The following is a 14,349-nucleotide window of genomic DNA, read 5'->3' as shown; positions in this document are numbered from 1 at the left end:
GTGCCCAGCGTGCGCGCGCGTCAACGCTACATAGGAGTATAATGGGCCCTTCATGATGCACTCTCGGCCGTTTCGCTAGCTCCGCATATACCAAATTTGGTGTTAAGTGACCTCAATGGATGACGAAAAATAGGACTGGTTCAAATATGATAATCCTGAAACGCGCGTCATGTAAGAACACAACAACATACGACGCTCATAGCGTGCTCGCAGCCGTTTCGCTAGCTCCACATATACTAAATTTCGTATCACGTCACGTGAATATATGACGGAGGTAAACGACACATCCAAACTTGATAATCATGACACGGAAGTCACGTGTGGCATCATTTACCTCCGCCTCGTTGCGTAGAGCTGATTTTAAAGTGACATATCAACCTTTCTCAAGCGTGCTTCACGTATCGTAGATTCCTACTGTACGTGGGATATGCCAATTTTTTTCTTACTCCATGCAGGCAATAGCGCCGTTTGCCGTACGTGACGTTTTTCTGTCGCGAGAAACGCGGTATGCGTATCCACCTCTGGTATCTAGCGTGCCCGGTTAAAATAGGCGCGCGTGCCCGCAGCTGTTGCTGACAGCTGCCGACACCGAAGCATGACGTGGTGGTGGCTCCGGTTGCTAGAGGCGCGCGCGCCCACAACTGTTGATATAGGAGGTTGACGGCCTAGAGTTTCTTAAAACTAACTAGAGGAGACTCTGGCGCTGTGATCGTTCAGCGGCCAAAAGAATGGTGGGTAGTACGCGGATTTGCTATAGTCTTCGTACTTGCGGGCGGCGAATCGTACTTGTAGCTTCGTTTATTGCTGTGCTTCGGTTTTTGTTTCTAAGAAAAGCGAACCCTTTTGAACTTCGTGACCCTATTTGAAAAAAGTAAGCCTAAAAGAATAAGGTGGTGAAGCGTAGCCGCTGAACATATGCTGATTTTTGTTTAGTGAGAAAAGAGCCTCAAGCCACACAAACACACACGGAGCAAGAAGTAGGAAGATTAGTCAAATGCGTGCGTTGCAGATCCCATAGACACTAGCGCCAGAGTTCCCTCTATTGTATATTAGGAAACTCTATGGTGGACGGACCCCTACGGACGTCTGACATAACCCGGCTAAAAAATGCTTTCGCATTTAAAAGTCGTGTGCCAGGTACGCAGACCCTCGGCATCGTTTGCCCCCATTTTAACTGATAGGGTGAGGGTCCCTCAATTAGTTTTCATTTCATAGTGCTCTGTCCGGAAATATTACTCTTCAGTCGTTTTCCTCTTGCACGCTTCAGAGAGCAAACGGGCTGAAACACACTTGTCATTTTACTAAGCGTCGCACCCCAATTAATTCCTAACGAGCACTTCATAATAGGACGTTATTTTCCATCTCATAATCAATCCAGCAACTTCCTAAGCGGTAAACATGATGTGCTTAATCAGCACTATGAATGTTCTAAGCGAGTGATGTCCGCAGATAAACAGAATTATGAATCAGTGGAGGAGATAACTTTCAATGCTATCAAAAAACACACACGGTCATCTGTGGCTTACAGACGCAGTTTATGTGGTCGATCGTGTAAGGAACCATTTTTTTTTTACGTTTCTTGCGCACTGTGCAGAATTGCAATCAACAGTTCACAAAAGATAGGGCGTGATAATTGACTGCTGAATGAAGTAGTCAAAAATAGACAACAGGGCGTGTGCTGCAGTTTTGAATACATTTCTTGTGCTGCTGTGGACGCTGGTCATGCAGATTCATGTCGCACGTCAAGCCGCTTCGTCTATGCACGGGATTAGGCTGTGCGTTATTGAAAATTGCTTCTTTAATTGTGACAACGCCTTTCTAGGAAGCGTTGATTATTAGAACACACTGCTGCCCGAAGTTCCTTGTGGCTACACACATGGTTCAATGAATAGACACCAAACTTCATTGGAAAGTCCTGAAGTGCACGAGTAAGCGTGTTGCGGTGTCAAATTATAATATGAATTGGTAATGTAATACTGACTCAATATTTCATGGCTGAGGTTGCCTGCGTGATCAACTGTCGTGAGCATGCGTATTTGATCTACCTTATAAAAACAGCAAATAAAGTTTACAAAGTAAATTTTATTAGTTTCGAAATTCGTATGCTTGGAACAGCGCTATACGCTGCAACAAGTGACTTGCAAGTAATCTAAAGTGACCTAAATAGAACCCGTAAACTTCAGCGACGTCAACACTGCGGTCAAGATAGGAAATGAATAGATAAATTGTGACCTCATAGATGCCACTGAACATTTACCGCGCCTTCGCCAGCAGGATACCACTTGGCGGCTGCTCATAAGTCCTTGAGAAAGAGAGAGAGAGAGGTTGAGGAAAAGAAAAGATGCAACTTCTGCAGTCATAATAGACTTCTCCCTGTTTGTAAACAGTGTGACGTCACTGCGGGCACCCGCCCCGCATACCCTCTTTCGGAGCCGCTGCTGGTTGGCAAGAAAGTTCCTCCGGCGGCATCTTTCTGCATAGCAGAGCTGCGTGTCTGCATTCATTCGACAGAAATTTCTGCATTGCTATGTTCTAACAGCTTCTGAAAGAATGGGGTCACCGAAGGGTCACTACTGATAGTGTGGAAATTCGCTCTTCGTAGCTTGATGGATGGACAAACTTTGTTTAGAGTACTGAGAGACGCGACTAGCACGCAATGGGCTTCACCCACGTAAATGGCAGCCATAAAAAAAATCTGATCTTTTCCGAAAGCGAACGTTTTGAATGTACACGTTTACTTGCACTTTGAGAAATATTTGCATGGCATGGATGCAAACTCATTCAATTTCCATCGTGGCATGTGCAATGAAGTTTTAAACGAGGTACAGCATTGGCGGCAGCATGGTTGTGAGCTGCAGTGCGCGTCGTCACGGACAAGATTCTCACTGATCAGCCACAAGTCTGATCGGAAATGAATAAAAAAAAAAGAAACACTTCTTGCCGTGGGTTTGGCTGAGGTTAACATATCCTCGTGAAAATCAAATAGACATTCTGCCACTGCGTTTTTCAATAACCCAGTGAAAATTCATGTGATGTAAAACCCGACATCTTAATAATATATAATATCATCTGGAACACTTACCTTTCTGCATTTAACACCTATAACGTGCTTTCGTACATACATATTGCTCCTTTAGGCCTGATACACACTTCTAATGCGTATTGTCACAGGACTGAGCCGTAAAAGTACAAAGTGTATAAGAAACGAAAATCTCCACCGTATTTATTAACACGTATCAGGTATTCAATAATACAAGTTATAGCCGTGGTGAAGCATATATGCAGAATCAGCAACGCTACAACATCCTTATAGCTCATGCGTACTCGTATATATCACCCGGAGATCATGAACTTTTATTTTTCTGCACGCCACGCACACGCTGAGATGTACCCAATCGCAGATGATCGCGTCAAATGTATTTTTATCTTGACTACAATGTCAGATCGTAAAGTTCCATTGACAACCGGTTACTGAAACCGACCCACAACGAATACCAGTGTATTCGCAAACAGGACGCACTGCGTTATTCACACTGCACACACCACGCACAATATTCCAGTTTCCCCGTCCGTAAAGGTGAACCAATATTATCGATGCCTTTCAACGCGCACTACACGCCATAGTCAACACTACACATTTTCGAAGGCGATGCCACTGTTCCTCGCACAGGCTGCCACGTGTGTTCACTTCTCCGAGATAAACAGCCAGCCAGCGTGGCGAATATTTCATCACGCACTTTATCACACACCTAGAGTTTCTCTGACACATACCACAGCTAATGTTGCCTCTGTGAGATGAAAATTGAGCTTTCAAAAAGAAAAAATTACCCCAAGCACCTAGCGACTGCACCCCACTTAGCCACCAGTGGGAATGTTTTGCCAACCACCGCCTTGCACGTGCATCGGTGACGTCACGCTGTGACGTACTTCGGTAGAGGTCTATTGGGAACATGGCTCAGCGCCTGTATGAGTGGGGTGAGGGTATTAAACGTGTGGAGAAGAGAAACGGCGTCTACGACCGAACAAGAATCGGGTGGTTTACATAGCCGGTAGTCCAGTCCAGTGTCCCTAAGCGAGTGAAGAAGCGCCATGAAGACCTCTTCCCTCTGCTAGCCACGTGCAGACCGCGGCGATGGCGTGCGGTGAGCCAGACCGCTGGTTGTGCGTGAAGCACTTGGCGAACACACAACAGGTGCTCGATGGTGTTCTGTCCTGCACACAGTGCGCGCAATTGAGGGACGAGGCTCTGCCAAGCCGATGACTGCGGGCCGCAGGCTGGGAGCAGCTGATGCGCATAAGCAGTAGGAAAGACCTCACCCCTCTGGTAATAAAGTTCTTGTACGCGGCGAACTTGGGAGAGGCATAAGACTGTCTGTGCCAAAATGTCACGATGATGAAGGTGACAGCAATGACGTCGCCCTGCGCATGCCGTATGAAAAAGCATGCAGGCTGTGCGGAAGTGCGTCCCAATTCGGTGTGCCGTTCCACACACTAAATGGCGTTCATTGGCAAGGCGGGTTGGTCTCGGTAACTCTCCGAAACCGAAACTGAGAATGACGGGTAATAAAGAAACTTTAATTATATGTGGCGCGCTGCAGCAAACAATGGGACGTGTTATGACTAGCACACTTCCAGATATATATTGAATTAATAAAACGCTACCCCTAAAATTATAAGTTTAACGTTGCCGCTATCGGTGTGGCCGTCCAGGGATGCAGCGCACATTCTAAAAGCTGACGGGCACTGGACACCTGCTCCGGTGACACACTGGTTATGGTGCCAAGCCGCTGACATGAAGTAGAGTGATCTATAATACGGAAACTGTCCAAAGCGCCGGCTCTCACGTGGGCCTTTGCGGTGAACTGCCGCACCGCGCCGCTGCTGCGCCTGACCCACGGGCTTTACCCTCTCGGGTGGTAGGTGTTCTGTGACTCAGGAGCGAGCCGAAAGTGAGGGGCGTCTGCTACGCGCTGCAGGTTTTTGCGCTGTGTTTCCACACGGGGCGCTTTAACCCTTTCAGCCCTGGATTTTTTGTTTTGGTCGGATAAACATTTTGTGCGCGTTTTTCTCGTATTTGGGACATCAGAAGACCACAAACCAAAAATTGAGCTACTGGTACAAACATTTTTGGATTAATTAACGAGGCATCAAATTAGGTAATTAAGGCTCAGTGATTGGAGAATGAAAACATGGCTTCTTTCTTCCTGCTAATCAATGGTGTACACAAAATGGAAACCATCCTCTTACTTTTCAGGGTAATAATCACTAAAACAGCTTCGTTACGCCGTCCTGAAAATGGCGCTTACCCGCCTCATATAACGCGCCTCGGCTTCACGGAAGACCTCGGTCCGTTACAGAACAGCTCAGCGGAAATATAGAAGATCCCCACTATAAAGCTGCCAAACCTGTTATATGTATCGCGAATCGCTACAGTATAGTGTTGGAGTGACGCAATAATGAATAGGCTTCATCTTACCGCAATGTTAGCTAACATCAGCCGAAATAACGGGCGCGTAGTAGACGCCCGCTGCTTTGAGTTGGCCCACACTGCGGAGAAAGCTCACGGGTCCACGGGTGGATGGATTGGCTGAATTGATGTGGCTGTACCCTTTAGATCGGGCAGCGGCTAAGGGCACCTAGCCGTAATTCTTTGTGAACTAACAACTAGGTTTTTCTTTTTTTTTTCTTTAAATAGTGAAGTTGAGGACCGGTACTTTGTAGTGAAGGGTTTGACTCGTGCCTTGACTTTAGCCAACAATCAGATAACCTCCTTTTAGTTAATTCTACCTGCTTAAAGTCCATATTGCCCTTCCTGTCACTAAACCCTAGTGCTTTTAAAAACTCTGCACCATCATCCTGAACTATAGGGTGAAGCCCTTCACAAAACATTATCAAGTGTTCCGCAGTTTCCTCTTCCTCTCCACAAGCACTGCATACCATGTCTACCCCTTCGTATTTGTCCCAATATGTCTTGTTTCGCAATACTCCCGTCCTGGCCTCAAGCAGTACAGAACTACCCCAAATGTTATTAATGATCCTTTCCTTGGCAATTCCCTGCTTAAAAGATCAATATATCTCTAATGCGGACTTCTTAATCATGCCTATTCTTCACATATCGGTCTCAGCTTCCTTCACCTTCTTTTTAACCGATAATTCTTTTTAGTTTGGCCCCCTGCTGTTTTCTAAGTATATTTACCAGTCAATTTTCTGGTTCGCTTCCTCTATTTTTATTGACATTCTTCATGTACAAGTAGCTGAATAACTTCTTAGCCCAACGCTTCTCCCAATTTCTTTCAATCGCTTCTCAAATTTTATCTTGCTGCTAGCTTCCCTGCCCTCAAATGATGTCTATCCCATATCACCTTGTACTCCCTGATTTGGTGTATTCCCGTGAGCTCCTAAAGCAAACCTACTTATTCCACGTTGCATAATTTGTAATCTTGCTTGAACTTCTGATCTCATGCACAAGACAGCATTGCCAAACGTCAGACCAGGAACCATAACCACTTTTCATATTCTTCTCACAACATCATACCTATTGTAATTCCACAGTGCCCTATTTTTCATCACTGCTGCATTCCTATTACCTTTAGTCGTCACGTATATTTCGTGTTCCCTTAGGTACTCGGTCCCATTGCTTATCCATACGCCCAGATATTTGTATTTATCTGTTATCTCTAGCGTAACGTCCTGTATATTAAGCTCACTACCTTCATTATCATAAATCATGACTGCTCATTTTTTCTTACTGAATCTGAAATCTAACCTATCTCCCTCATTACCACAGATGTTCATCAATCTCTCCAAATCTTCATTGTTGTCGGCCATTAGGACTATATCATCTGCGTATATCAATCTTGGTAGTGCCGGTCCAACGAGTTTTTTTGTTTGACGAAAGAGAGGTTGAAGCCCAGTCCACTTCCCTCTAATTTGGCCTCTAATCTTTGTAGGTACATCATGAATAACAAGGGTGACAGAGGGCAACGCTGCCTAAGCCCCCATTTTGCCTCTGCGGGCTTTGATACCTGTTTTTCTCACTTTATAACTGCCTTGTTACCTTTAGAGATATCCTTTAAAAAATTAGTGACTCCATCTTCCACACCTAGCGTGTACAGTATTCCCCACAAGTCCTCTTGAACCACGCTATCGTACGCTCCCTTCATATCCAAAAATGTTAGCCTCAGGGGCCTGTGTTCCCTTTCTGCTATTTCGATGCACTGCGTCAGTGAGAACAGATTGTCTTCCAACCTCCTGTGTTTGTGAAACCCATTCTGCAGTTCCCCCAGCACCCCCTCATCCTCTATCCCTGCCTGCAGTCTTTCCTTTATGATCTGCATCACCAACCTGTAGACCACTGATGTCACTGTTATAGGACGGTAGTTGTTTATGTCAGCTTTGTCCCCCTTTCTTTATAGATCATGCTCATCCTGCTAAGTTTCCATCTATCGGGGACTTAACCATCGATTATTATTTTGCTCACTGCCTCTCTCAAAGCCTGCTTAAATTTCGGACCTAATGTCTTTATTAGCATAATTGGAATGCAATGTGGGCCTGTTGATGTACTACTAGGAACCCTCTTCTCAGCCCTTTCCCACTCTCGTTGTGAAAATGGAGCCATTGTGCCACTTGATTCATCCTTGTCTATTGTGGTGCATCAATCACTTCTTTGTTGAAATTTTTCTGTCACCCTTGTTCTTATATATTCAATAGCTTCGTACCCTTCTAGTCTAGCACCTTGAGCTGTAGTTATAAACCTCTGCTCTAGGCTCGTCTCATTTCTAAGGGAGTTTAGATAGTTTCAAAATTTCGCAGCTCCCTTTCTATATTTTTTATGTATTTCTGCCAGCCACTGAACTCCCTTTCTTCTCATCTTTTCATTCATCAAAAGGATTGCTTCCTTTCTACAGCTTAGAAAGATGTCCCATTTTCTTTCAACATCATTGGCTTTCCCCGCTTTGCTTCACCCCGCTGCTTAGCATGTCTGTTCCCTAGAGGCTTCCTGCCATTTTTCTATGGCTCTCTTAACTTCCTCATCGCACCACTCTTGGGCTTGTGTCTTCTTTTCCGGGTGACTTGTCACGTGCCTTAGCAAGCTCTAGTTCTAACAGTCTAATCATTTTCGTGTATGTCCACACTGTTTTATTATCTTCAGTGATTACTTTCTCAATTTGTTTAGAAGCTATTTCTATTTGCCTTTCTGAATCAAAATTTTTTTTAGTTGCTCATCTTGTCTCCTTCCCAGTTTCACTGCTCTTCCAACACTTAGCTTGATACGTTTGTGATTACTACCCAGACTTCTGGAGCCACATTCATCTGTGTGCATTCCCCTGAGCCTATCATGCATCCTATGTGACATCAGTGCCTCATTTATCATCGATTGCAGCCTTCCTACCTCCCATGTTATTTGCCCTTCACACTTCTCGGTACTGTTGCAAATGATCAAATCATGCCTTTCACACATATCCATGATCATTTTGCCTGTTGGGGTTGGTATACCCATCTATATATTTTACATGCGCATTCATATCTCCTAGTATAGTTATCTCGCACTCTCCTCCTAATTCCTCAATGTCCTTTGATACACACTCTACCATTGCCTCGTTTTCCACTCTAGTCTTTGCTCCCGTCCACAAGTACACCAAACCAAGGAGTGTCATTTGCCCTGCCACTTTTCATTTTAGGCATAAATGTTCCGTGCACTCCTGCTTGACCCTTTGCCAGTCTCTACTTTTATGAATGAATGCCCCAATACCACCCCCTTTCTGCTGCATTTTGTTCTATTACAATATTCCCACGTGTAGTCTGGATTAATTGGACGTAGTTCCATGTCCCTAAGATGTGTTTCTACAAAACCGTATACCATCGGCCTTTCCTCCCTTAGCTGTTCTTTTATCTCTTTCCGCTTCAGCCTGTTCCTGCCACCCTGCATGTTAATATACTCTGTCTGAATTGGCTCGGCCCTCGTGGCTATGTCTATTTCTGCCCCGGACTCTACCTATCTTCGATACTGGTACCACTTTGGAATCGTATCTGTCCATACCCCCTGTCAAAGAGTCTCTCTGGTTGTTTTCCTCGTTACTGGCTATCCTGCACCCCGAACGGCAGGGCTTGCGTGCCCCCAAAAAAGCTACTGCGCGTCCTGCAAGTCGCCAACCCACCTCATGACCTAGCCGCCCATCGAAGTGAATTCTGTCTCCTTGAAAACCACCCCACCTATGCACCTCTCTGCTTATTTCCACCACCTCCAAGCCTTTCTCTCGACTCATCCGCCATATCTTTTGGTTTGCGTTGACAACCGCTCTTTGCAAGTTGCCGTCATGCACCGGTACCTCCGGTATTGTGCATATCACTACCTGTACCTGAGGAGAAGTGGCGGGTCCAGCACGGCCGCGCCACGGCGCGGAGTTCACCGCAAAAGGCCCTCACTCCTCCCATGTATTGGCACGTCACTTTGGACACTCCCCCTATTCTAGGTTAATCTACCCGAAGAGCGGCACGGCGGTCGTGCGTTCATATCAGGGCGAAAATGAGATGTGGCAACGTAAAACGGTCACTTCGATAAAAGATGACTTTGTCATATCAGCAATGTTCCATTACCCGCAAGTTCACAATCTAGGCAGCATCAATTATTAGAAAATAGCACATGCAAATAGCATGTGACTGGCGCCCCCTTTTCGATCATAATTCTTCGGGCTCGTGGGTGCCTTATTTCATATCATTGGTGAACTCAACGATTTCAACGAGACTTAAAAGCAACCACGGGACAGTTTTTTTTCTCTCCCATAGTAGAACACCTCGTGCTCTAAATTGTGAACTCCTTTTTTTTAACACAGAGAAGGGTCATGGGATGGATTTATGCTCTCCCTTCAAAGAGTACACAGTACTTTATTCTCTAAGTCGTTACCCACTTTTAAATGCGAAGCATTTCCTGCGAGTTGTGCTTGCCTAACACCTCGCAACGCTCAAAGAGGGGCACGCAGCCGAAGTCTCGGCTGTGGATTCCGAGGTGTCCTTGAACCACATTGTGCACATTATTATTGTGCTCTCTTAAACGGTCATTGAGGCACCTTCCGGTTCAACACTTTGGGAGTTGGTGAATAATCCAGCTGCAATTAGAGTAAGATGCACTGTGGAACACAAAACGCGCTTTGTCCATTGTGTTATTGGTGTTGTATTTTATTCCGCTATCGTGTAGAATTATATACATAGAGCAAACCGGAAGGTGCCTCAATTACCGTTCAAGACCGGTCAACGACCGTTTAAGTGAAGAAAAAAGATGTTGCTTTCTGGTTCGGTTCTGGGCGAAACGTCAACTCCTGGCCGTCTGTTATTTCGCTGGTAGCAATATATCTTCGTGTATAGAAACGCCGAATGTATATATAGCCTGGGAGGTTGGATATATGCGCTGCCAAAAGTTGTAACCACTGCATTTCCGGGACGTGTTCAGAACCACCAGAGTCATTGAAGAACTTTGTATTGTACACAAATGTTTAAAAAATCAGCATTGTTATATAGCGGCAGCATATCTTACAGTGGAAACAACATGCCACCTAATTTCTAGCTTCAATGCCTCATTCGACGCTAAATTTCACTGTATTAGAACTTCCCCAAATTTCCTTCAAACTAACATCACTCTGAATACGTATTCAACCGTCCCGACCACATTTACGATGTTTCGCAGCTCCAGCTCTCTGGCCAGTAACAGTATTCAAGAACTCTAGCAACACGAGCAGATGCTTCAAACGCGAACAATAGAGCTCGTGTGGAAGATATACATAGAGCAAACCGGAAGGGGCGTTCAATATGGTATAACTGAGCCTAATAGTGCAGGCAGGCGGCCTTCCGCCCTTGTCCGCACGTTCTCGCATATATTTCTTACGCCGAGTGCGGGGCTACTCATGCCCCCGCCACGTGATTTGATGACTTTCTTTTTGTTTACTTTTGTTGCGTTTATTGGAATAAAAATTCAGTTTAGAGTCGGCACATGTGGTGTGCACTTGTTCTAGTCCTTTGTCCTTTTTGTGGGCGCTGCACAATCCTAAACATGCTTTTTTTGCTCAGGCGATAACTACTATGCTGCAGCGTATCTCAGAAATAAGCAAACGGTTGTCGAACAACAAGCCATCATATATCAAGACAAAACGCTTATTTTGTTGATCACACTTTCATAAGGAATAGAGGAGCCAGAGCGGTATATTCATCTGATGGAAGCTATACAGAAAATAGAAAAGGTGTACAGGACGCTTAACGAAATCATGAGCCAACCCCCCTCCCTCTTTTTAAATGCGAAACATTTCTCTGGCAACTTCGGTCACTTTGAGCGTGTATATATATATATATATATATATATATATATATATATATATATATATATATATATATATATATATATATATATATATATATATATATATATATATATTCACCTACCACCTTTAGCTCATGACATCTATGTCATGATTTACATTTCTTGGTCTTGCTGCTCTTGCAGTGGTTTCGTTCGCATGACGTTTTGCGAAACTAGTATGGTATGACATGACTGCATGGCGAACATAAGAGATGGATTCTAACGTGCAAGTCCTGATATGCATGTCACTATTTTCATTTAATGATTTTATGACTGGTCATGACTACACGCCACGCTCATGGTGCGCTGGTGGTCGTTTCGCTAGCGTCACATATACCGAACTTGGTATTACGGGACGTGAATGGAGGAGGAATGTACATGACTGGTGCAAACACAGTAATCATGAAATGCGTGTCATGTAAGAGCATGACTGTAATATTGACTGATATACAGAGTTTAACGTCCCAAAACCACCATATGATTCTGGGAGACACTCCAGTGGAGGGCTCCGGAAATTTCGACCACCTGGGGTTCTTTGACGTGCCCCCAAATCTGAGCACATGGGCCTACAGCATTTTCGCCTTCTTCGAAAATGCAGCCGCCACAGCCAAGCTTCGATCCCGCGACCTGCGGGTCAGCCGCCGAGTACCTTAGCCACTAGAGCACCGCGGCGCGGAAGAACATGACATTATGTCACGCTCACATATACCAAATTTGGTGTTACGTGACGTCAATGAATGACAAAGGTATATGACTGGCGCAAACATGACAATCATCACATGAGTGTTATGTAAGAACATGACACCATACCATGCTCATTATGCGCTCGCGGCTCTTTCGCTAGCTTCACATATACTGCACTAGGTATTACGGGACGTCAATGGATGACGAAGGTAAATGACACGTCCAAACATGATAATCCATACATGCATGTCATGTAAAATATCACTACATGCTACGCCCATAGCGTGCTCGCGTTCGTTTCACTTGCTCCACATATACGAAATTGGGTATTGCTTGACGTGAATGGACAGCGAAGGTAAATTACAATCTTAATATGCGTGTCATGTAAAACATGAATACATTTTACGCTCATTGCGCGCTCGCAGCCATTTTGCTTGCTCCACATATACCAAATTCGCTATCGCGTGACGTGAATAGACGACGAAGGTGAATGACCCGTCTAAACATGGTAATCTTGGGATGCGTGTAATGTAAAACATGTCTACATGCCACGCTCATGATGCGCTCGTGGCCATTTAGATAGCTTCACATATACCAAATTTGGTGTTACGTTACGTCAATGGATTGCAAGAGTATATGACTGCTGCAAACATGATAATCATGACATGAGTGTCATGTAAGAACATGAAAACATACCACGCTCATGATGCGCTCGCGGCCCTTTCACTAGCTTCACGTACACAAAATTTGGTATTAAGTGACGTGAATAAACGACGAAGGTAAATGACACGTCCATACATCATAATCTTAATATGCGTGTCATGTAAAACATGAATACATGCAACGCTCATTGCGCGCTGGCGGTCGTTTCACTAGCTCCACCAATACCACATTTGGCATCTCTTCACCTGAATAGACGACGCAGATAAATGACACGTCCAAACATGATAATCATGACATGGGTGTGATTTAAAACGTGACCACTTGTTACGCTTACAGCATGCTCGCAGCCGTTTTGCCAGGTCCACATACCACGACACTTGAATTACAGTGCCAGTGATACTAAATTTAGTATCACGTGACGTGAATAGTGCTGCTACACTTCTTCGAAGAAACGAAGATTTGTGACTACTACTGAGCGGACTATAGATAAAAGTGAGCGTGATGACTACGTGTTCTGCCCATAGGAGATCTTTTGCACTGACATATGCAGGACTGTATATATGTATATATGCTATTTTGCTTTCTTTTCTATTCTTCATTTGTAACAATCAAGTGAAAAGGGGTAGCCGTGTCACCAAGTAACTGGCACTAAAACTACTTCGTTTACTTTCTATTTCAATAAAAGTTAGTAAAGGCCACGAGGATAAATGACACATACAAACATAATAGTCATGGCACTGAAGGCAGGAACGGCATGATTTACGTCCGCCTCGTAACGTTGTGCTGGTCTTAAAGTGACATATCAACCTCCCTCATTCGTTCTTCGCGTATCATCGATTCCGACAGTACCTAGAATCTGCCAATGTTTTCTCTGCTGCAGGGACTGCGCTTATACATAAAATACTTTTGTTTTTAAAGCTCGTGTAAGATCACTGTACAAGACAAAATCATTGGTCGTTCCACTGCATGAAGATGGTCTATAAGAGAAGATGAGTAATGTTTCTTTGAAACGCTTACATGTCGCATTCAGCGCCCCGTCAATGCCAACAGTTAACTGAAATCTTTTTTCGGATGGTGAAGCTCCCTATGCCATGGGTCGTGTGCCCGCGATGTATTTAGTAGTAGTAATAGTAGTGGTAGTAGTTCTAGTAGTAGTTAGCCACGTGCACAGCCGGATGCGCGGCACACATGCACCCTTTTCAATTGAGGAAACCCAGGCACGTCAATCATAAACAAAAAGATAGTTGTTGCTGATGAAGTAACTTAAAGAGATGAGTATTGGTGATTTGATCTCCAATAAAACTTGCCTTGAGTTTGATGCTATCTAAAAAAACTAGTCTCAGAAGGACGCACTTAGAGCGCTATCTGACCAGAAAAGGGTACCACGTTAAACTCGCTGGGCGTAACCTTTTTGGTTTTAGCAAGCGATGGTTGCGCCGCAGTGCCATGGATATAGTGAACTATAGTATATAACCAAGAACTAGAGGCGGTGAAAGGTAGGAAGTAGACACGAAACGCAGGCCCAAAGAAAGTGCACGAGTGTCACCTCTCGTTTGGTCTTTGGAATGTCCGCTGGGTGGCGGTACTTTTATATGCTGAATATATGATGAAAACATGCGAAATGGCGGTGCTTGGAGTGTTCACTAGATGGGTGG

At 44.6% G+C, this 14,349-nt stretch overlaps 1 long non-coding RNA gene across 1 annotated transcript in view; it reads right to left on the bottom strand.

Moving 5' to 3' along the window:
• LOC142803859 (uncharacterized) overlaps nt 1–14,349 on the bottom strand; it is a 220,117-nt gene that overhangs the window by 139,482 nt on the left and 66,286 nt on the right. The gene's annotated exons all lie outside the window — the stretch shown is intronic.

This window comes from Rhipicephalus microplus, chromosome 3 (assembly GCF_043290135.1).
Source record: "Rhipicephalus microplus isolate Deutch F79 chromosome 3, USDA_Rmic, whole genome shotgun sequence".
NCBI classification, from domain to species: domain Eukaryota; kingdom Metazoa; phylum Arthropoda; class Arachnida; order Ixodida; family Ixodidae; genus Rhipicephalus; species Rhipicephalus microplus.
The sequence above is the reverse complement of the archived record's forward strand: the minus strand, read 5'-3'. Positions and strand labels throughout refer to the sequence as shown.